The sequence below is a fragment of the Triturus cristatus genome, chromosome 1_2, assembly GCF_964204655.1.
Source record: "Triturus cristatus chromosome 1_2, aTriCri1.1, whole genome shotgun sequence".
Classification (NCBI taxonomy): Eukaryota; Metazoa; Chordata; class Amphibia; order Caudata; family Salamandridae; genus Triturus; species Triturus cristatus.
Window position 1 is genome coordinate 583,936,326 of NC_140580.1, and position 22,817 is coordinate 583,959,142.

General features: G+C 49.0%; 1 long non-coding RNA gene across 2 annotated transcripts in view; it reads right to left on the reverse strand.

Moving 5' to 3' along the window:
* LOC146867679 (uncharacterized) overlaps positions 1 to 22,817 on the reverse strand; it is a 144,929-nt gene that overhangs the window by 17,931 nt on the left and 104,181 nt on the right. For both annotated transcript variants that reach the window (XR_014966122.1, XR_014966123.1), the window contains one exon: positions 8,619 to 8,876. This is a non-coding gene — a long non-coding RNA (uncharacterized LOC146867679). The remainder of the gene's footprint in view (positions 1 to 8,618; positions 8,877 to 22,817) is intronic.

The following is a 22,817-nucleotide window of genomic DNA, read 5'->3' on the forward strand; positions in this document are numbered from 1 at the left end:
CAAGTCACTAAAGACAATACCCTTGCCCTGAGCCACACCATGTACCCATTCTTTGGGTATGGCCATTTCTAGATAAAACTATCAAGAAGAAACTTTTCATGTTATGTAACCTGATTACAAGCCATACAGCTAATTGGACCAATGACCAGGGATAAATATAAAACGACTCCAATACCTTACACCCTAGGTTTTGTGGTAGTAACTCCTAGTGAACACATGGAAGGCATGACTTACTCCCTACAACTAAGCTGTAACTGGAGCACATCTCAGATACTCTTCTACATACTTTTAATTCACATTAGTAACTCTTGTCAACCATGTATATGGGTATCCCAAACCACTGCTATGCAAAACTGCCCAATGCAACTCCTCTCCAACTCTCCAACTCTCCACCACACGCAATTACAAAATTATGCTTCCACACTAGAGGAAATTACACTGATTATCTCTCATGGATATAGTCATGAAGTGAAGGTTTTATGCAGCAATGGAAATGGTAATTGTGTGAACGTGGAGAAACAGTGTTATAGCTAATGTGATTTTGTAGTAATTTCAGGGCTAAGCATTTTCCTATTCAAGAGTGTATCAGAACTCTTTCTTCACAAAAAGGAAAACCAGTCTGATACATAACTTACATAACAAGCTGGCACATGCATCAAGCCAAAATTCAGTCGGTAAAATACCGAATCGCTAAAATCACCCGTTAGCGAGTAACAAAAACCGAATCCCAATGCATCAACCCAAAATGTGAGCAAATAACGAATCCCTAAATGAAACCCGGTAAAATACCGAATCGCAAATAACCAACATGCAAAAATACAGAATCGCTAAATACCGAATTAGCAATCACCGAATTCACTAATAGCTCCCGGCAAGTGCCAATGGCTAATAACGAATCGCAACCCAATGCAACAAAAGTCGCAAATACCGATTTTCCCAAAATTCGCTATTTAGCATGAGCTAAATAAGGGGAATCAGAACCTGGAGGTAAAGTTAAAAAAAAAGTCTTGTGAATAATTTTTTTTTTCTAACATGTGCAACTGATTGTGGTAATCACCAAACCCTTAAATGTGGCCAAGGAGACCCTGTTGGCTACCACAAAATGGCAGCCCTCTACGTGCTTGCAAGGAGGATGCGTATCAATGCGGCAGGACAGCACAGGAGAAGGGTCCAGGAGAGAGTTTTCAGACTGCGCATCACCTTGCTCGGCCAGAATGAGGACGAGGTGTACGAGAAGTATCGACTGAATCGTGCCATGATCATGCGCCTCATTGCAGACCTGGAACCATTACTGCAGCACCAGACACACCGGACCAATGCAATCCCTGTGCACGTCCAGTTCCTATGCAGCCTGCACCTACTGGCCTCAGGAAGTTTCCAGGGGGTAATTGCGGTAGCCGGAGGCGTATCGCAAAGCGCACTCTCACGCTTCTTCCAGAAATTCCTAGATGCCATGCTGACAATGATACACACCCACATCAGCTTCCCCACAACCCCACAGCAGTTGGACCGCAACAAACAGGCATTCTACCAGGTGGCACAATTCCCCCATGTAATTGGATGCATCGACTGTACGCATATCCCCATATGTCCACCCTCAGCAAATGAGTACATATTCCGTAACCGCAAGTCATACCACTCAATCAACGTGCAGGTTGTGTGCGATGCCAATCACATCATAACGGACCTAGTGGCACAATTTCCGGGGAGCACACACGACTCCTACATATTCCGCCACAGTGGAATCCACAGGCGTCTACTCAACGGAGAATTTGGAGAGGGACTCCTGCTTGGTACGTACACATACCTCTTCCCCACATGAACACCACACATGTATGAACATCACCATTGCTAAGTCCTTGCTTCTATCTTCTAGGTGACAGTGCTTACGCCCTGCGTGAATATATACTCACCCCATACATCAATCCAGCAACACCACAGGAGCAACAATACAACGCCGCCCACATAAGCACAAGGAATGTCATAGAGAGGACATTTGGGATTCTGAAGAGTCGCTTTAGAATCCTACATAAGACTGGCGGCGCCTTGCTATACAAACCTGAAACCTGCTGCCGGATTGTTGCTGTATGTGCAATGCTGCACAACATTGCGACCAGAAGGGGGATACCCATAGAGGTGGACAGGAATGACGACCACCGGGATGACCAACCACCATCCCAACACCGACAGGCACACGTCCCTAACACAGCAGAGGGCCATAGGAGGCGGACATACATCATGCAACATCATTTCTGAATCAGGTGAGAATGATACATTACAATTTCGTTGGGGGTGCAACTGTTTAATGCACAGTAGCACTGCGGTATGTGCAACCAAACAAGCAATGGAAATAATGCTCCACCAGAAAAATGTTATAACAAATGTGCGTTAATGTCACGGCTGTGCAGCCTCAGGAAGGGGAGGACCATGGTTGCCCCACCACGGTCAGGTATGGCTGTAAATCTGTCTAGTGGCGCTTGCCACGTACGCCAAGCCTCCGCTCTGGTGTCTCCGACGCCTCACCACGGCCTGTCCCCGTGGAGCCCCGCGAACTGCGGCGCCTGGTGCTGGCCTCTGCCACTGACACACTGCTCACACTCGAGGCAGCCTCACTGCCGTCTTCCCCTCCCAATGCACCGGCACTGAATGTGCCGCTCTGCAGGTGTTCGACAGCAGCAGTCATCTGCCCTAGTGCCTTGGCAACATCCCCGCAAAAGTGCCCAAGGTCCACCTGCAAGGACACCGAGCAGCGTGCCAACACTGCGGTGCTGTTTCTCAGACGTGTGATGGCCTTTGTAGAGGCCGCGGACCGCACCAATTGCTTACGGTGCCTCCTCCTCTCGCACTCATGGCCCTCCCTCATGGCACGGGTGAGCTCATGGATGTCCTCCCTCAGGTGCCCATTGCCCTTTGCCACCACAGTGGTCATGTCCCTCACCGCCGCAGTCATGGCACGCATTTCCCTTGCAAGGCGCACGATGTTAGTGCTTATTGTTGCCATGTGTCGTCCCTGCAGGCGCTGGACACGCAGCATCCTTTCCTCGATTGCAGAATTTTGGGGGAGATCAAGGTCGCCTGAGGAGACAGAACCTGGCCGAGCCCTGCGCCACTGTGGGAGTCTTGCGCGTCCAGGTGGTGCAGCAGGCGGTGTGATGCTGCGCAGACTTTGTCCCGATTGTGTAGAGGGTGTTCCCATCAACAGCAAGGGCGCAACTTGGGACCTGCGCCTCGGCGCTTTAGTGGATGTTGTAGCTGGAGCTGGTGTGGCTGGTGCTGGTGGTGCTGGTGCTGGTGCTGGTGGTGCTGGTGGTGCTGGTGGTGGGGTAGCAGGTGGAGGTGATGTATGCGCATCCTGCGCTGTGTCCATGTCGGAATCCGCTGGAGTCTCCGATATGATCAGCCGCCCGCTGTCGTCCGAATCCCCAGGAGATGCATCTGTGTGTGAAACAGTGCATGGTCAGTGGGATTGTTACACCTACGTAGTGTTGTAAACATACATGTCCCTCTGTGATCCACTAAATAAACAGTCTCTATCCATGTACAACTGATGTGGTGATTCGTAATTGTATTTACACCTGTACATGCACACTAGGCTGACTACTGACTAGACTACAACTCCCATGATGCACTAGTGTTAGGAGTTAAGCTGTGTGGGCCAAAGCTGCATGCACACTCAGATCCTGCTGGGGGCATGGGAATGGATTTACGCTATGCTGGGTATGGGCACAGGCATGCATCTTACCTTGGGCACTTGTGGCTGCACCGGAGGTATCCATCTGGGTCACTCCCACGACGGCCTCACGCTCGATCGTCCCTTCCACCAGCTCCTCCAGGGCAGTGTTGGCTTGGACTGTGGAAGGCCCGCCTCCCGTTCTGGATGCCTCCCGGAGCCTCTCCACAATCCTCTCCTTAGCACGCTTCCTCAGATCGTACCATCTTTTTTTGAGGTCGTCGATGCTGCGGGGCGTCACACCAACAGCATTTACCCTCTCCCGGATGCGCAGCCATATGCACCGCTTCTCCGCCTCAGGCACCTTGAGGGACAGCTTACCAAAAAGGCGATCGTGCTTGCTGCTGACTCCCTCTATCAGGTGCTCCAGCTCCCTGTCTGAGAACTTGCACTTGCGCTTGCGTGCAGCCTCAGCGCTGGATGGTGCTGATTTCTTTTGTTGGCGGATAGCTCAGTCGGTGTGGCTTCACTCTGCACAGGCAGTCTTCAGTCCCAGCTCCTGTTTGCTCCTCTGTCGAGGCAATGAGGGTGGGGCTGCTGTATTTCCTGGTTGGTGATGTCATCTACACGTTCCCGGAGCGACGCACTCATTTGCGATTTCGCAAATACCGAATTCGCTATTAGCTATTTCGGTAATACCGAATTCGCTATTAGCGAAATCGGTATTACCGAACTCGCTATTAGCTAATCGGAGTTTGCATGTCCCGCTATTGATTCTTCGGTAAAAATAGCGATTTTTAAGGAATCGCTATAATTTACCGAATCTGTTGATGCATGCACGAAAGCGATTCCTTAATAACGATTCCTTATTTCTCGCTATTAAGGAATCGCTTTTTGTTTTGTTGATGCATGTGCACCAAGATTGTTATCTATAAGACAAGGATAGGCTTGCTTTAAAAAGTCCATTGGACAGAAATCAAACAGCAATGTTTAAAGACAGGGTGAGCAGTGACTTAGAAGTAAAAGAGGGAGTAGAAATTGAGGTTCCTGAAGTCTTCTCAAGAGTCAATAATATGGTCAAGAAGAATCTTGACTGTGCTAATACATGTACAAATTGCAGAGACGTCTTTTAGAAATGTTTCATTGGACTGTGGTACACCGACGTACAAGGTATATAAAGTGCTTTTGATGAAGGCACCAATACAGTGTTTTTGAAATACAAAGGAGGCCGAAAGAGATCAACAGAGAATTAATCAATTGATTTAACAGTGCAATAATACACATTATATCACCTGGCCAATTCTGGCCATATTTGTCTTTCTGCCACTTAAATGAAAATGTTCATCTTAATCCATTTGTCAAATATAGATGATGGATTAGCCAAATTCCAGAAATCATTGTATTGAACTACACACGACTGAACTCATCTTAGATAATGATAGTGAAGGAATCAGATCAATTTAATACCCAAGAACCCCCCCCCCCCCCCACATTAATGGTTTTTAACAGTAGTGTACAGTTCAATATATTTTCTGGTTGCAGAACCAAAGGGATACATTTGTAATCTTCAATTAACCTATCATGCTAAATGGCTTCTTTGAAGGCCATATTAAGGTCACAGACTATTACTTTACAACTCTTTGGAAAAAAACCTGCCATCTTATTGTTGGAGAGATCGATACTATACAAAATGATTACCCTGCTGCATTGCCTCTACATCTTACAGAATACACCATACAAGATTGCAGACCGACTATTCGAGAAACTGGACGACAGTGTGTGATGCTGATGTAGAAGGGAAAACCCCGAGAATAATTGAGAATAATTCTGTTTATTCTGAAACGAAGTTATTTTGAGGGGGAATCGCATTACCAAATGTGAAAAGATACTGTGAGGCGGCCCATTTTTCAGTGATAAACTAGATGGCATGTGCACCCATCGATGAGCCAGAATTGGATTGTAATGGGTAGGAAAGGACACATTCATGTGCTCTACGGAAGGAGAGTGAGACACGTCATATCAACTGTCACAAAACTAGAGCAAAATATTCTATGGATACCGCGGTGAAGACTGCCAGTGCTGATGAACTTAGAGGAATTAAAGTGTGTTGATGAAATACAAATCTCCATACCGGAGGAGATCTGGGAACACAATAATACTTAACGCTTTTGCACAATTTGAAGTATAAGTCTCTCTGGAAGACTCTCAAACATACAAATACATACAACATAAACTTACAATACTTCCATGCATCAGTAGAAATATTGATAAACCAGACAAAAGGCCATTGTGGGATAGATCGCTGGATGCTAAAATGTCCATGAGGATGATTTCTCTAGTATACCGTATACTATGAGCAATACCCAGAAAGAGCCTGAAAAGGTGAACATGCACTGGTAAACGGTCAGAGGTCACAGGTGGATGGGGTTTGGAATGAGGCACGTATGCACCCAAGGGAGGTCTCAGTGAGACCCGGGTTTTGTATGGTGCAGCTGAGGACCTGCACTGTACATATTACACCATGGTCCAAATATAGAGATTTAACAGAACAGCAGGGTATACTTGTCTAAGGGGATGCAGTGAATGGGGCACATTTATACTAATATTATGGAAATGCCCTGTTATAAAGAATTACTTGCCAAATGTCCTAAACGAAAGACTGTGTACTAAGAATTAACCTGGGACTGGAACCAAAATTCATATTCTTATGGATATGGGAAAGTCACATTTTGAATATATCAGAAACTATCCATGAATCTGGACTTAACAGCAGCCAAGAAAGACACTGCACAACAGTGCACATCGCATGGCCTCCAGCTACAGTGGAATGGAACAACAATACGACTGATTTGTAACCATATTGAGGACAGTCTACACAGGAAAGGGCTGCTGCAACACATTTGATAAGATATAGGGTGCCTGGCTAGAATGTGGTGCACTAACAGAGGGAAGTAGACAGTTGTGAGCAACACAGGCTGGATGCTTAAAGCCACCAACAAGAACAGATGAGACAATGCTCACAAAGGTAACGGCTGTCAAGATAAGTATTGTTCTAGACTATTTTGTACCCCATTGTAAAAGTATGTTGCCTGTTTTTAAGAGTGTCTAAAATCACATTTATGTAAACTTTTCGATGAAAAACAAAATATGGTGTAAAAAAAGACTACAAGCTATTCAACATTACAGAAAACATGTTGGGTCAGTGCTAAAGGTTTAGCTCCACAAAATAAGGGCATGAGGGCATATTATGTGAAATAAAAAATATGTTTTCCTTTTCGAATCCAATGTTTGCTAATTCATTCACACATGTTATTGGTAACAACTACCAAAATCAGGTATTCACAAAATCACTCATTATAGTGGAACACTTAAATGCAAGGCAACGTCAATTTATAAAAAATCAATTAAATGGTTTATTTGATTCACAAAGTTTCTTTAACCACAATCAGATCATAAAAAATGCATTAGTTTTTAAATAAAACAAAGACACATTAAAAACAAGTTAAATTAAAAATTACTGAATGAAACAAAAGCACAAATCAAGGAGATTTTGAAAAAAGACAGTCAATTTGTCATAAGCCAGTTAATTCGGAAACCTTATGGGCAACAATTGCATAAGGGTTAACTTCCTCATTTGACACAGGTATTGTATGCCCCCTTCCAAATTTAACACAACGGAATTGCGTCGACGCGTTTCGGAGGTTATTCGAAGTTTGTGACCTCCTTCTTCAGGACTATTAGAAATGGAATCTCCTTATCCATAAACGTTTGCCTAAGGCACAAATGAAAAACAATATTTACTATCAATGTACATGATGTTTTCTTTCCCCCTTCTTTTTGAAAAACAGGAGTCTAAAACATATATATCATGTTTTACGTTTATGCGACAACTACATGGAAACACTCTTGATGCGGGCTACGTTGCTTTATAAAACCAGATAATTTAGATAATATGACTATGGTTATATATCCATGAGGGTACATTTCTTGTTTGTACGAAAGAATGAATAGTTAGAAAACTGTAGTTGTCGCATAAACGTAAAACATGATATATATGTTTTAGACTCCTGTCAAATGAGGAAGTTAACCCTTATGCAATTGTTGCCCATAAGGTTTCCGAATTAACTGGCTTATGACAAATTGACTGTCTTTTTTCAAAATCTCCTTGATTTGTGCTTTTGTTTCATTCAGTAATTTTTAATTTAACTTGTTTTTAATGTGTCTTTGTTTTATTTAAAAACTAATGCATTTTTTATGATCTGATTGTGGTTAAAGAAACTTTGTGAATCAAATAAACCATTTAATTGATTTTTTATAAATTGACGTTGCCTTGCATTTAAGTGTTCCACTATAATGAGTGATTTTGTGAATACCTGATTTTGGTAGTTGTTACCAATAACATGTGTGAATGAATTAGCAAACATTGGATTCGAAAAGGAAAACATATTTTTTACTTCACAGTTTGTCGGAGCTCTATTCCCTTTTTGAGAATACAGAGCCCCTCTCTTACCTTGTTTTAAATATTATGTGAAAAACATGATTTTAAAATGTTCTTATGAAAATGACGCCTTCTCATCAGACCGGCTGGAGAAGTGTGTGGGTATTACACTACAGTTTAATGCCAGGAAAACATTAGATTGGAAAAACTAGCATATGTCCTTGGCCAGTGGTCATTAATTGACAGGATATGAAAATCGAGTATTAAAAAAATGAGAATTAATGTGGCAGTTTTGGGCCTGTTTGACTGCAGTGGGAAAGATGCTTACTGTGGCTTTGACACACAGAAGATGATAGAACAAACAGACTTAAAGGCAATGCTGCCACTACACAAGTATGCACCTCTGAAGACTGGGGAGACATTCCTAAAGAGAAGAGATACATTGACTGACTGTTCTCTTAAGGTACACTTCATTTAAATACAGATTAAATATTTCCTCCAAGAGAGTACCTAATAGGTGGCAGGGAATAGCCTGTAGCCCAAACGTCTTCTGTAGTAACTCTGAATCCGCGAGATAAGCATCCACCACTTAATCTTGGTGGACCTGTGCCTTCCTAAGATGAAGTACTTCTTGCGGTTCATCAATGTTTCTGGAAAGTCTTCAATGTTCTAGGACCAACAACTGGAAAAAGGCAACAATCTGGTGCTCTCCGGAAGTGTTCCAAGGGCGATGGAGGATTCAGCTGCATGATCTTCTACTTTGCATCCCTGAAGTAAGTAAAGCATGAGGAGCAGGTGAGCTGGAATGGCATAGATTGAAATGCCTCCTCTTCAAGCCAGTCATACATTCCACATACAAGTAAAAAAACACAAAAGGATTCTGCAATTCAATCTCTAAGTGATCTAGGCTCATACCCCATCCTATGACTCAGCTTTTATCTCCACATTCATGCCAAGTCCCATGTGAAGAATGCAGCAACCTCAGCGGGTTCATGCACAGGATGTAGCTCTAGCTGTGGCACTGATGCCAGAACCACTAGAGCTTCTGCAAGATCTGGTACCCATAGTCACTAACACACTTTTTCTTTCTCCAGTCTGCAAGCATCTTTCATAATTCTGATACGTTCTGTATACTATTAGTTTTCGAGTTGACATTTGAGAAGTTGATCTAGTGTACCTCACACTGTCCCTTCATGGCAGCTTTTCTTGGAATAATGGTCATTGTCACTCACTGAACAGGAAAGGTGTACTCCTTACTTTCTACGTCTGGCTTTATGTGTGCCGGAATGTGGATGGAAATCCAAAAGGGATCTACAGTTCAACCACTAAGAACACCCATTATGTTTGTGCTCAGTTGCCATGCTGTATGGATGAGGGCAAACCTGTACATTTAAGCTCATTTTATTGTAAATAACGTGTCAACATTAGGCCTCTCTAACGTTATAGATCGCCTTGGACTACCAACATACCAGAGCCATACAAACAACATTGAACCAGAAGAATCTGGGTACGCTGCCATAGCAACACCAGCAAAGCAACAAGTGAACACGAAATTTTTGGGGGTACCTGTGTTCCAATGACCACTGACACTCCTTCTTTCCAGAATCCTAGCACCTTTCATAATTGTGGCTCTTGTCTTTCTGTTTCCAAGTTAGCTTTCGTTAGTTCCCCTGACAATACAGGCATTATCTATGACTGAACACGAATGGTCTGTTCGTCACGCAACCTGTCCAGCCCCTGGCAATGCTATAGGCAATGAATATGGGTGTGTCAGTTAGAAAAAGACTATGGTCGGTCATCACCTCATGACCGGTAGTATGATGGCTTGAGAAACCAGTCCTGGGTTCATTGTGTTCCAGTTTAAAGAGGACCTGGCCTAGCAGTTTGTGCTGGAGTGTTGCAGGGGCAAGGCTGATTTGCATATGGCCAAACTGAGGTGGTATGGTGTGCAAGATAATGATATACTGCGATGAGGCGAGAGTAATTACCAGTGGCTCAGATGAATTCAAGCATTCCATTCATCACTTTTCGTATACTTTAGTGTGTTACCCTAAGTGAAACAGGTATGCCCAGACCCGGGTCCCATGCACACTGTGTCCATGAAAGTAAGCTATACCCGGCTGATGAGCCCTAACTAGGGTGAAACCCGTCCTGGGTTGCTTGTGTTCAGTTCAGGGAGGACCAGGCCTGGCAGTTCGAGTTGGACTGTTTCCTTTGGAGCAGGGCCAATACTGATTTGCTAACTGAGGTGAAATAGTGTGAAATAATGAGGGATTGGGATGTGGCCTGAGTAAAACAGTGGCTGAGATCAATTCAAGAATTGCATTTATCATTTTTTGTATAATTAAGGTTGAGTGACAGCAAACCTGTGCCTTTGCAGAGGAATGTTCTATCACGTGAGGCTCGTTTTGGAGCAGGAAAAATATATGGCATGAAAATGAAAATTAATGAACCTGCGGAATGATACCGGGACATGAGATAACTGAAACATTGTTGGAACACTATTGGGATGACATGTTCTACGGAAAAAAAATTATGAATCCTACTACTTTAAGCAAAGGAATAATAACTCAGTTGCATACCATGGAACATTTTTCAGTTACCAGATTCTAAATTCACATGTGACCACTCAGTTCACATCATTGCCAAAGGCAAGTGTTCATGGTCTATGCACAGAAATAGAATAGTAGCTAAAAGAATGTAATGAGAGCTTCATAAGACCAAGTCAAAGTAGCAACTGATTTGATAGAATTAAGGGGCCGATTAAGAGTCTGGCGATCATTGACCGTCAGACTCGTGGTGGGGGTCCTCCAGCCGCCCTATTTTGAGGTGCCCATTTGGACTGCCACCGCTGCGCCGGCTGTGCCAGGGAACTGCCATTTCCTGGTGGTGGTGCAGCGGACAGGGGTATCCAGTATGCATGGCGGGACCCACTGTGGCCCGCCAAGCATATTTCGAGTTTCTCCACTGCTAGCCTTTTTATGGCGGTGAGTCTGCCATGAAAAGGCTGGCAGTGGGGATACAAAGGAGGCCCTACAGGGCCCCCATTCCCCCACCGCCATGGGGATGCATTTAGGGAACGTGCACCCCTGTTTGCATGCACCCCAAGTTCCAGCACTCCATGGACTTCCCAGTCCATCCGTTCTGGAACTTCTTTTGCATTCCCATTGCGGTGCCCGTTTAGAGTGCACTGCCTTGGGAAATGCAAAAGAAAAGCCCGCCAGACATGAGTTGTACTCATAATCTGGCGTGCGGACCATGCACAGCTTTGGCGGTGCTGTGCCGGCACAAAGCTAGCACAGCACCGCCAAACTCATAATCAGCCCCTTAGATTTACCAGATAGTTATAGGAAGTTTAGTAAATACTCTACATTATGTTATGGTAGCAAGATTGGTTTTAAGATTCTACAGTTTCAGTTCTGAGCCTAATCAATCCAAGCCAAGTTATCCAAGTCAATTATTCACCCTTTGCAATGGATGTTACTAACTTCATTGTGAGAAATAAAATTAGAGCAGAATAACATTTGTGATAAGGATAGCAAAACATTTCAAGGGAAGTCTTATGCCACATATTTTGCCACCTTTAATCACCCACCCATACTGACCATTTGTACAAAAATCTGTTGTTGTAACTCCCTACCCTACCCTTATATTCTGAAGGTGATGAAGATATGTTCACTTGTAGCTGAAGGCAGAGGTGAGCGGACCCCCCCACCAGCGCGAGGCAAAATGGCGGCTCCTACCACGCTTGTCCCATCGAGAGGGGAGATGCGTCCAGGCGGCTTTTAATGGACTGCGTTACCCCCGATCACATATTGACGCTTGAGAGATCTTGTGACCATTTAAGAGCTAATGGAGACTGGCCCATCCTTCCCTGTAAAGTACTGTAGCACTTGCCATCTTGATCAGCCCTCACCTGACCCTGTTCCTGCTCACCCACCAGGACATTTACTCTGAGAACTTTCCCTAGTCAGCTGAGACCTAGCCATTTCGAGTGATGCCCGGTGGAGCTACCTTGCGAACTAAAGGGGAGATGGACTATGATTCCCTCCTTGGCCATCACCTACCCAGCCAGTCTTTGGGCAAACTCTCCTGCATCTCTCCTGTCCTTATCTCCCTCCTACCCCTTCACCCTACCCCTTTCCGCTCTACCCTTCTCCTCTTTCCAGCTATTGACCTTTGCCCTCTCCCGTCCTTGCTCATAGTTCACACCCTGATTACCAACTGGACTTTCTTCTGTGAGCTTTCCCTTGTCAGTTGAGACCTAGCTTTTTTTTTTTGTAAATATTTTTATTGAAGTTTAAACATATAACATTACACATTTGCATCAGGTTCAGTAGAGTAGAGGTCCAGTGAAAGTGTCGTGGGACATACATGACATGGTGAAAAACAGAGAGCTCCTTTTTGCTGCGCATGACAGTATACCTCACTTTGCATCGACCAGTGATATCTCGCCTATTCGGGGTCACTGAGGTCTGAGTCTGATGTATCGCTCGGGGGCTCACATATATTCCCTCTATAAGCATTCCACCCACCCCACACCCGGGACCACTTCTTGGGGCAGCCTCTGTGAATGTAGACAGTTTTTTCAACCACCATTGTGGAGTCCATGTCTCAGGACCACTGGGCGAGGGTCGGAGTTTGGCTGGAGCCCCATTTTTGGGCAATATTACGTTTTGCCAGCATAAGTCCCAGTGTTACCCAGAGTTGCGTGGTCCTGTTATGATCCGTCTGTTCCCAGACATTAAGGAGACACCTCCGTGGCTCCGGGAGTGTTGGGATCTTGGTCACCTGGGAGAGTGTGCGCAAAATTCCCTTCCAGTACAGAGCTATGGCCGGGCATTCCCAAAGTGTATGTAAAAGTGTTCCCTCCATACCACACTGCCTCAGGCATAGCGGGGAGTCAGTTCGGTTCAGCTTAAATAGGAGTGTACGAGTGTAGTATGTGCGGTGTAGAATTTTAAGTTGGACCAGACGTAGTCTAGATGAGATGCCCACCTCCCTAGGGGAGGAAAGCGCCGCCTGCCAGTCCGCTTCGTCGAATTCCCCCAGCTCGGCCTCCCATCGGTCTTTAAGGGCTGTGAATGGATCTGGCCGGTTGTTTATCAGCTTTCTGTATGTTAGGGAGGTCGCCCTCTGTGTCAGGTGCTCCGTGAGGAGCCGGTCCTCCAGAGGCGACGACTCCGGAAGCCGGGTTCCGGGCGGGACAGCTGCCTGGAGTGCGTGCCGGATTTGCATGTACCGGAACCCTTCGGTGGGGGCCAGGTCGAAATCTGCTTGCAATTGGGTAAATGTGACCACTTCCCCCTTCTGCCAAAGGTCTCCCACCCTGGAGATGCCGATTAGGTCCCATCGATGGAACCCCTTGGTCGTACGCAATACCCCCAGCTGTTTCGCCTCCCACAACGGAGTGGCTTGGGTTATTTTCCCAGCCCATCCCAGGACTCGCTGCGCCTCGAACCACAGCCGGAGGGTGTGTGCCGTGGGGCCTGGGGGGCAGAGGCCCCTCTTGTGATTGTAGAGCGCTCCCATGACCCCCGCAGCCCCCAGCAGGTGCCGGTCCATACGGTATGCCGGGTCCTCCCCTGGCGCATGCAACCACTGATTGATCACCGTAAGCTGCGACGCCCAGTAATACAGTCGCAGGTCTGGGAGGGCTATCCCACCATCGTACCACCCCATGGTGAGCTTGTGGAGTGCTATCCGCGGCGCCTTGTCCTCCCACAGTAGGCTGGTGACTTCCGCATTGACGGCGGCGAAGTAAGATGGTGGCACCGGGAAGGGGGTGTTTTGGAGTATATACAAAAATCTAGGGAGAGCCATCATCTTATAGAGGGCAGCCCTCCCCAGTAGCGTCAGGGGCAGGGTGCGCCAATGTTTGACGTCGCTTCTAAACCGCTGCAGCGGCTTCGTTAGATTCTCAGCCACAAAACGGTCCCTGTCCGCTGTAATAAATATGCCCAGATATTTGAAACCGTCCGTCTCCACCCGAATCTCACAACCCCGCGGGAGCCGAGGTGGGGAACCGCGGAGCATGTAGACAATGGACTTTTCCCTGTTGATCTCGTAGCCCGACACTCTCCCGTATGATGCACATATATCCAGGAGGCAGGCGATCGAGCGCGCAGGGGAGGCCAAGTATAACAGGATGTCGTCAGCATAAAGGGAGATGCGATCTTCCCACCCCATTGTCCACTTTAATCCCCGGATCACCGGGTCCTGCCTCAACCAGGCCGCCAGCGGCTCCAGCGCCAAAGCAAAGAGGAGTGGGGAAAGGGGGCAGCCCTGCCGCGTCCCCCTCCCCAACGGAAAGGGGTCTGAGATATGGCCATTGACCACCACCTGTGCAAGTGGCGCGGTATACAAAAGCTGAATCCATGCGCATATCTTGGGGCCGAGTCCCACATGACGGAGGACAGCGAAGAGGAACGGCCATTCCATCCGGTCGAACGCCATCCGCGCATCCAACGAGAGGATGGCCGCATCCTCCTCTATCGAGGTGCGGCGCTCGAGAATTCCGTGGAGCCGCCGTAGATTTAAAGCGGTGTTCCGGCGCGGCATAAATCCCGATTGGTCCGGGTGTATCAAGGCCGGAAGATAGGGCTGCAGCCTCGTCGCCAGCACCTTCGCTAGAATCTTTGCCTCCGCGTTTAGCAATGAGATTGGACGATAGGAAGCGCACTCATGCGCTGGTTTGGCAGGCTTCGGAATCGCCACTATGGTAGCTACTCTCTGATCCGGGGGGAGTATCCCGGTAGAGAGGCTGTCCTCGTACATGGCCAGTAGATGCGGGACTATGTGGGCAGCGTTGGACTTATAGAATTCCACCGGAATTCCATTCGGGCCCATCGCCTTCCCGGCACGGAGAGCGAGGATTGCTAGTGTGAGCTCTTCCGCCTTCAGGTCCGCCTCTAGGGCTTCTGCGTCCGACGGGTCCAGCCGTGGCATCGCGATGTCTCGGAGAAAGGCCTCGTTCTCTGCCACCGTGGACGAGGCCTCCGGCGTATAAACCTTGTGGTAGTGAGTCGCTAGGGCCTCTACGATTTGCCGCGGCTCCGACGTGTAGTCACCCGAATCTAGCCTGATCCGCGCCACCCAACGCGCCGCCCGTTCCCGCCTTTCCAGCCAGGCCAGCAGTTTGCCCGCTTTGTCACCCTGCTCGTAAACAGTATGTCGCGTAGCCGTTTGTTTGGCGCGTGCGGCTTCCCAAAGATAGGAGCGATATTCCTGCCGTGCCATGTGGGCGGTATGTGCGGTGTCATCAGTGATTTGCGTGGCGTGTGCGGCCTCTGCCTCTCTCACCCCCTGTTCAAGCCCAAGCACCTCTAGCTGCTGAGTCTTCTTATAGTCTGTAATCACTGAGATTGCTTGTCCTCGAAGGACTGTTTTGTACGCCTCCCACATAGTTGCAGGGCCTATCTCAGGGTCTATGTTTTCAGCAAAATAATGTTTGGTCGTCGCCTGAAGGGCCTTGCGAATTGTTGGGATTTTGAGGTATCCCGGATGAATTGGGAATATCCTGCGATTGTGCGGCATAGAAAGTGTAAACGTGATCAGTACAGGTGAGTGGTCCGAGATGCCCCTGGGCAAATGAGATATGTCGGTCATGCCCCTAAACCCCGCGGGTGAAGTGAAGATATAGTCTATACGGGAGAGGGTGTTGTGAGCCCCCGAGTGGAAGGTATACTGTCGGTCATCAGGATAGTGGGCCCTCCAGGTGTCTACTAGGCCGAGTGCCTCCGCGAATTCGCGTAACTTGGGGGTAGCGCCACCGTGGTCTCGGGAGGATGACCTGTCCAGTAGCGGGTCCATAGTCGCATTGAAATCCCCGCCCATAATAAGGTCCCCTGGCGGTAGTGTCAGCAGGAATTCCCCTAACGCCCGGAGTGTATCCTGGTGGAGTGTCGGCGGGATGTATACTGTTACTATGTTATACATTCTACCCTCCCACTGGCAGGTGAGCGCCGCAAAGCGGCCCAGGTCCTCCCTACGAGAGTCAACAAGAATCAGTGGGAAGCGCTTATTTACCAGTATGCCCACCCCACGGGACCCAGTCGTGAACTCAGAGTGTATCGCCATCTTAAAACCCCATCTGTCCAGTGCTTTCGTGGTCGAGCCTACCAGATGTGTCTCCTGTAGGAGTGCCACCGCTGGTCCCTTGCGCTTAAGATACTGTAAGACCAGCCCCCGTTTAATCTTATCTCCCAACCCGTTTACGTTCCACGACAGGACCTTAAGTGCGGGGCTGCTTTGCTGTGATTGTTCCTTCGTGGAGCCAACGGTGGCCTCGCTGATGTTGTTATGTGATTCCCTTGCCATGTAGGGTGGTGGAAAATAGTCGTCCCCGCACATCTCCCTGTGTCCCTCCAACCTTCCGGAGTTGCCAAGCTGGCCAATGTGTAGTAACCAAACCTAAAACCAAACAAAAACCAAAATTCCCAAAACTCCCCTGTCCCCCCACCCTCCTCCCTGCCTCCCTGCCCAGCGGATTTAAAACTACCCGCCACCCCAACGTAGCAGAGTGCTTAAGTCCCATAACTTTCTACTTGCGTGTGGGGGAATGGCTGCCCCATGCCCCTCGTCCGATCCCCGCACCATGTGCGTGTCCATTAAAGAAACCGGTCCACAGCAAGTTGCCAAGTTTGTAGATCACGACTGCAGCGTCCCTTCATTGTCCGAGGTTACTGTGTGTATCCAGGCCCCCGTGGCCTCCGCCTCCCCTCCACCGCTGAAGTTCTCTCGTACCATGTCGGCCCGGCCACGTAGTGCAGCGACAGTCTCCTGCGGCTCAGGGTCCTCCAGATCTGTCAGGAGAGGCAGACTGGCTTCGACGGGCGCGCACCGCCCGGCCCGATGCCTCCGCCGGGCGCCAGCCCTCCAGCCACTCCGTGGCCTCCGTCGGCGTGGCAAAGAACCATGTGCGCCCCTCCGCCTCCACTCGCAGCTTTGCCGGGTAAAGCATCGCGTACTTCAGTTCTCGCGCGCGCAGTTCCGCCTTGACCGCGAGGAAGTCTCGGCGTTGCCGCGACACGGTTGCGGTGTAATCCGGATAGAGGGTCACTGTGGAGTTGTCAATCCGCAGCGGGGGGGGCAGTACGCGCCGCCTGAAGAATAGCGTCTCTATCTCGGAAGTTAAAGATGCGGGCCAGGATCGGGCGAGGGGGGGCCCCAGGCCGTGGCCTCCCCCCAGGCACCCGGTGTGCCCTTTCGACCGAGAAAATTTTGGAAAGTCCACGCGGTTGCAGCTGCTCCGTGATCAGCTTTTCCACGAAGAGGTCCAGTGCTGGTCCCCGCTCACTCTCAGGCACCCCCACGACACGCACGTTGTTCCGTCGTGACCTTCCCTCCTGGTCATCCAGCTTGTCCAGAAGCTGCTTTTGAACCCTTTCCAGTGATTGTATACGTTTCCTGCTATCAGTCGCGTCCTTGGTAAGGGTGGCGGTAGTCGTCTCTACCTCGGACAGTCTAGTGCTGATTTTTGCGACGTCGGCCCTCAGCAGCGTCACATCTGTGGATATTGTGCCAATAGAGGTTTGCATTTGAGTCAGTGTGGCCATAACATCTGCCAGGGTAATCTCTTTGGCCTTGTCAGGGGGGGGGGAGGCAGTCCGGTCTTTCTGGTAGGCATACTTGTCAAGCCTGGCCTGCGCTCCACCACGTTGGCCCTTCCCCCCCATGGTGGCCGGCGACAGACGGTCAGCGGGGGCGGGGACCTGCCTCGGAGGTGCAAAAGTATTGCAGCATGGCACCACAGGGCCACGTGTCTGCCCCGCTCCTGTCCCGGTCTTGCGCCGCCTCCGACCCTTCGCTGGCTCCTTACCGGGGAAGTTGGCGCGCGACTCGCTCCACCCGCGCCTGCTGCGCCAGGCCTTAGGCCTGGCCTACTTCCACTACTGCACGGCTCTCCTCGACTCCGGGAGTCGCCGGGGCTCTCCCTCTCGGGGGGCTTCGCTTCCGGAGTGTCACCTGCCCCTCGTCGCCGGCTATTCCCCGCGCTGCAGACTGCCCCAGGTCCTCAGCGGCACCGCCGCACCCAGTGGGTCGTCTCGTAGCGTCTCCTGCCGACGGGCCGACTGCCGCTGATGGCGGGGGGGGGGGGGGGATCCGGCCCTCCGTCTCCGCCCGATCCTGTCGCGGTGGGACTCCGGTCCGGCCGCCCACACCGTTGGCTTTGATCCGGCCCTCCGTGAACCGCGGCGGGTCAAGTGACCAGTAACCAGTATTCTAGGTCCCGGCGTCAAGCCTCGCCTCCGCAGTGAGGAAGCCGGGCGGGCCAGATGCTGCGCCGCTCGCGCTTCCAGGAATCGTCGGAGTCTCGGGTGTCCAGGGCACTAGGGCGCCCCAAGTCCTCCGCGGTGCCCCTTTACCCAGTGGGCCGCCGTGCAGATTTGGTGCCACGCCAGGCCAGCGTCTCCTGCCGACGGGCTGATTGCCGATGATGGCCGGGACCCGGATGAGATCCAGCCCTCCGTCTCCTCCCGGTCCTGTCGCGGCGTGCCTCCGGCCCGGCCGCCCACACCGCTGGCGCGCAGTCCGGTCCTTCGTGTAATGCGGCGGGTCAGGCAACCATCACTCGAGGCCCCGGCGTCTCCGCCGCCGACAGGCCCCGCACCCGCAGCGAGGCAGCCGGACGGGCTAGGCGCCGCGCTGCTCGCGCTTTCCTCAAGTTTCGGAGCCCCGGGTGTCCAGGGGGCCAAGTCGTGTTGGTTGTGCCGGTTTACGGCCAGGATGTATGCCGGATAGCGGTGGGATAGGGCGCTGGGCTCCGGAGCCGCACTAGGTTGCGGCCATGTTCTTCGGCTGCAAGCCACGCCCCCGAGACCTAGCTTTTTGACTGATGCCCGATGGAGCTACCTTGTTTAGCTAAAGGGGAGACGGACTGTGGATTCCCTCCTAGGATGTCACCTACCCAGTCGGTCATTGGGCAGACTTCCTTTCGTCTCTCCTGCCGTCTTTTCCCTCATCCTCATCCTCCCCCTTCACACTTCCCCCTTCCCCCCCTCCACTCTATTTGTCTCACCTTCCTTTCCTCTCTCAATGTGTTGATTATTCTTGATGTTATGTGTAATTGTTATCATTTTTCTGTAACATTGTGTAACCTAATGTAAAGCGCTCTGATACCTACGGGTCTAGCCAGTGCTATATAAAACTCATAAAATAAAATAAATATGCGTATTTACCAGTTCAATAAAATATATTTCAGAAAAGAATACATTTGCAGGAAAGGCCTAAATGTATGACATCTGTCTTTTCATGGATTTAAAGGGGGTGTTCCAGTCGTCAAAGGCGGGTCTTTATAGTAGCTTCCTTGTAGTAGTGGCCCATCCCCTGCCAAAGTGGAGGGCAGGCGGGCGGGCTGGAGGAGGAAGGAGGTAGGAGAGAAGAGGGAGGTGGGGAGGGTTTGGGTAAAAAAAAAAGAAGTAAGTAAAAATAAACGTACCTTAATGCCGCCGCCGCTACCGCCGGCGTCTCCGGCACATCGGCTCTTCCTGCTTCTGGTTCTGGACACAGGCTCCAAGCCTGCCCTGCAGCCAATCCTGAAGCTGGTCTAGCATGACAGCTGCTTCAGGATTGGCCTGAGCATTGGCAAATTGTGCTCTCAGGCAGACTGGGAGCCTGTGTTTTGCTCTCTCCAGCCCCAGCAACGCTGCTGAGGCTGGTGAGTGCTTCACGTCGCATGAGGGATTTGGCCGGCCACACACCTCATGTGCCGTGAAGAGGGTTCCCACTACTCCCCCACCAGCAGTGTCATCCCCTGGACCCACCCCAAGTCTCGTCAGAGTCCTAGGGGCGGGTCCAGTGGATTCAAATAAAATGTGTTTAAAACCCGTTTTATTATCGTTTTATTTACTGGTTGTGACGGGGGAAGCGCTCCACCGCTCTAATGAAGCGCCCACCGCTGCTTCTTTGTCTTCCAATGATGAAGAAAGAGCCTGTTGTTTTTGTCTACCCCCTTGAGTAACTAGAGTTGCCCAAGGTGGAAGGGGGAAAACAAGTACTGTGGTGCCCTTGCCTGGAAGGAAAAACCTGAAGGCACGAAAAGAAACCCTCTGGGTACGTGTTAAATGTTAAGGCAGCTTTAGCCTGAAGAGTACGAAGCCTCAAATATTTACATGGAGCAGCAGAATTTCCAACAAAGGCTGGATAGAAGAGCTGGAAGCAGGAAGGCCCAAGAGACATCTAGAATAAGTAAGTGATGTAATGCAGGTAGAGTTGTGAAACGCTGAATACCTTTATATACGCTATGAAAGATGACATAGGAGAGGAAGGAGATGAGAAACAGGAAGTGAGTCTTTACCATAGGGAATTGCTAACGAAAGAGAAAAGGTCACTCCAGGAATAGATTCTATGTAACTAACAAGTAAGAACTGTGACATAAAAATATAAGATTAAAGCTGCTGTAAGAGAATAGATCCAGAACGAATGAGAATAGTTTTGAAATTTATTTGGAATTCCTACGTTTCTCAAATGGACCTTGAGACGTTTGGAGGTTCTAGTAGGGGAGTACTGCTACTTGTACAGACTGGAGACTGGTTCTTCTATTGGGGTGGAGGCATCCCGTCAACTGCGATCGAGCGCACAGCTTCGGGAGGGATGCACATGGAGTGGTGAGGGAGGAAGGGGACACCTGCCCAGCCAGTCACATCAGCTGAATCAACCCTAGCGATTAATGAAGTGATAGATATCGCAGCCAGATCAACCTCACAGCCATCCATTATTTGCCTGTGCTTAATTTGTGAAATAATAAGTGCCAAGACTCTGATCAGGAGGCCACTGCAGGTTGCACCACCCATTTCCCCCGTCATCGCTGCCAGTGACAGTACCAAATAACTACTAACCATCTCTCTCGCCTGCAACTGCGACAGTTCAAATTATTCCAGGTCCCCAAAGCTGAAGGAATGGCTGGGGAAGCAGGTACTAGTCATTTTTAATGTATATTGTATACATAAACAACCGTTGTTCTTCTCATCTCTAAATTAGAAGAGCAGCGCCGCCATGTGGCAGACTCTCATAAGTGAGGTGTTGACAATTAAGTGCCGGTGCCAAGCACTGGAAACCACTGGCTCAAATTATGCACTGATTATTTGGAATCACCAGACGAGCTCCATTGAACAACCACTGAGAACACAGAGATGGAAATCTCAGGAGACGCTGGCTCAGTTTGAGCGCGGAAATACAATCTGTGAGTTCCAGAGCAAATATCACCCTAGAGGCAGGCAAAACGAACCTGCGTTGTCAGAGCGGAATTTCCTCCAACAATGGGAGCCTAATTCTTGACCAGTTCAATCAGAAACTACACATGGTGCAAAATGATTGTGTTGCTCTCTCAGCCTCTGAAGACCAAGGTAAAGAATTTCTCCGGAAAGATTTTAATTCTCAGGAAAGGTTTACTACACTTTACCAGAGCTTGAAAAGTTTTACCTTCTTCGTTTGAAAAGTGTAACATCGTGTGGAATTCCTGAACTTGTGCTGTCAAAGTAGCAACTGATTTGAATTAAGGGGTAGATTAAGAGTCTGGCGATTATTGACCATCAGACTCGCGGTGAGGGTCCTCCAGCTGCCCTATTTTTCGGCGCCCATTTGGAATGCCACCGCTGCGCCGGCTGTGCCAGGGATCTGCCATTTCCTGGTCTGGTGCAGCGGACAGGGGTATCCAGTATGCATGGCGGGTACTACAGTACTTGTTTTTCCCCCTTCCACCTTGGGCAACTCTAGTTACTCAAGGGGGTAGACAAAAACAGCAGGCTCTTTCTTCATCAGTGGAGCACAAAGAAGAAGCGGTGGACGCTCCATTAGAGCGGTGTAGCGCTTCCCCCCGTCACAACCAGTAAATAAAACGATAATAAAACGGGTTTTAAACACATCTTGCTACAGTGCTTTCTTATTCATATGTGGCAATTCAGCTCCCCCCCTCCATCAATGTAAATGCAAGTGCAAAGGTACTGATTATCGTCTGTAAAACGTGAGATTACTAGCAGGTTGTTGTTTTTCTTTAGAGGAAAGAACATGTTTAAAAACAAATAACTCCTATAATTTCTAGGCTAGATCATGAAAATAGAACATTAAAATAGATATTATCCCTATCCAGTTAATAATCAACATCAGCTTTTAGGCTGTCTATTGGCAGACCTATTATTTCCAATACATTAGATCTACTTAGAGTGGACCTTTATACAGCTCCTTGCTCATGTTTGGTTGGCTTTGTTGTCTATTTAATGTGTCTGCTTCTGATATTTTGGCTTTCCTCCCTCATATTGCATTTGTCTCACTCAGGAGCATTTCGATCTCACCGTGCTGAGTAGAACCGAGGCACAAGAAACCTGAAAAACAAAGGCAAAAAACGCGACAAGGGGGCAAGGTAGAAACACCCTGACCCTCTTGGCCTGCTTAGGGGGTCCCACAAGGACCCTCAGGGCCAAAAAAAGAATTAAAAAAAAAAAAGAAAATTGGCGAGATTCACGCACCCAGCGCGAAATTTGTTCGAAAAAGAAAAAAAAATCAGCGCAGGCTGAATATTCTAATTTGCCCCCGGGGGCCAAATCCTGGGGGCATAATTAAAAAAAAAAAGTGTGGGGGGGGGTCCCAATCCCCCCACACTGCTCCGGGGACCACCACCCCCGGGGCTTAATTTCAATGTATGCGGGGGGGGCTCATGGCCCCCACGCAGCCCGGGGACCGCCACTCCCCAGGGCATGTTTAAAAAAAAAA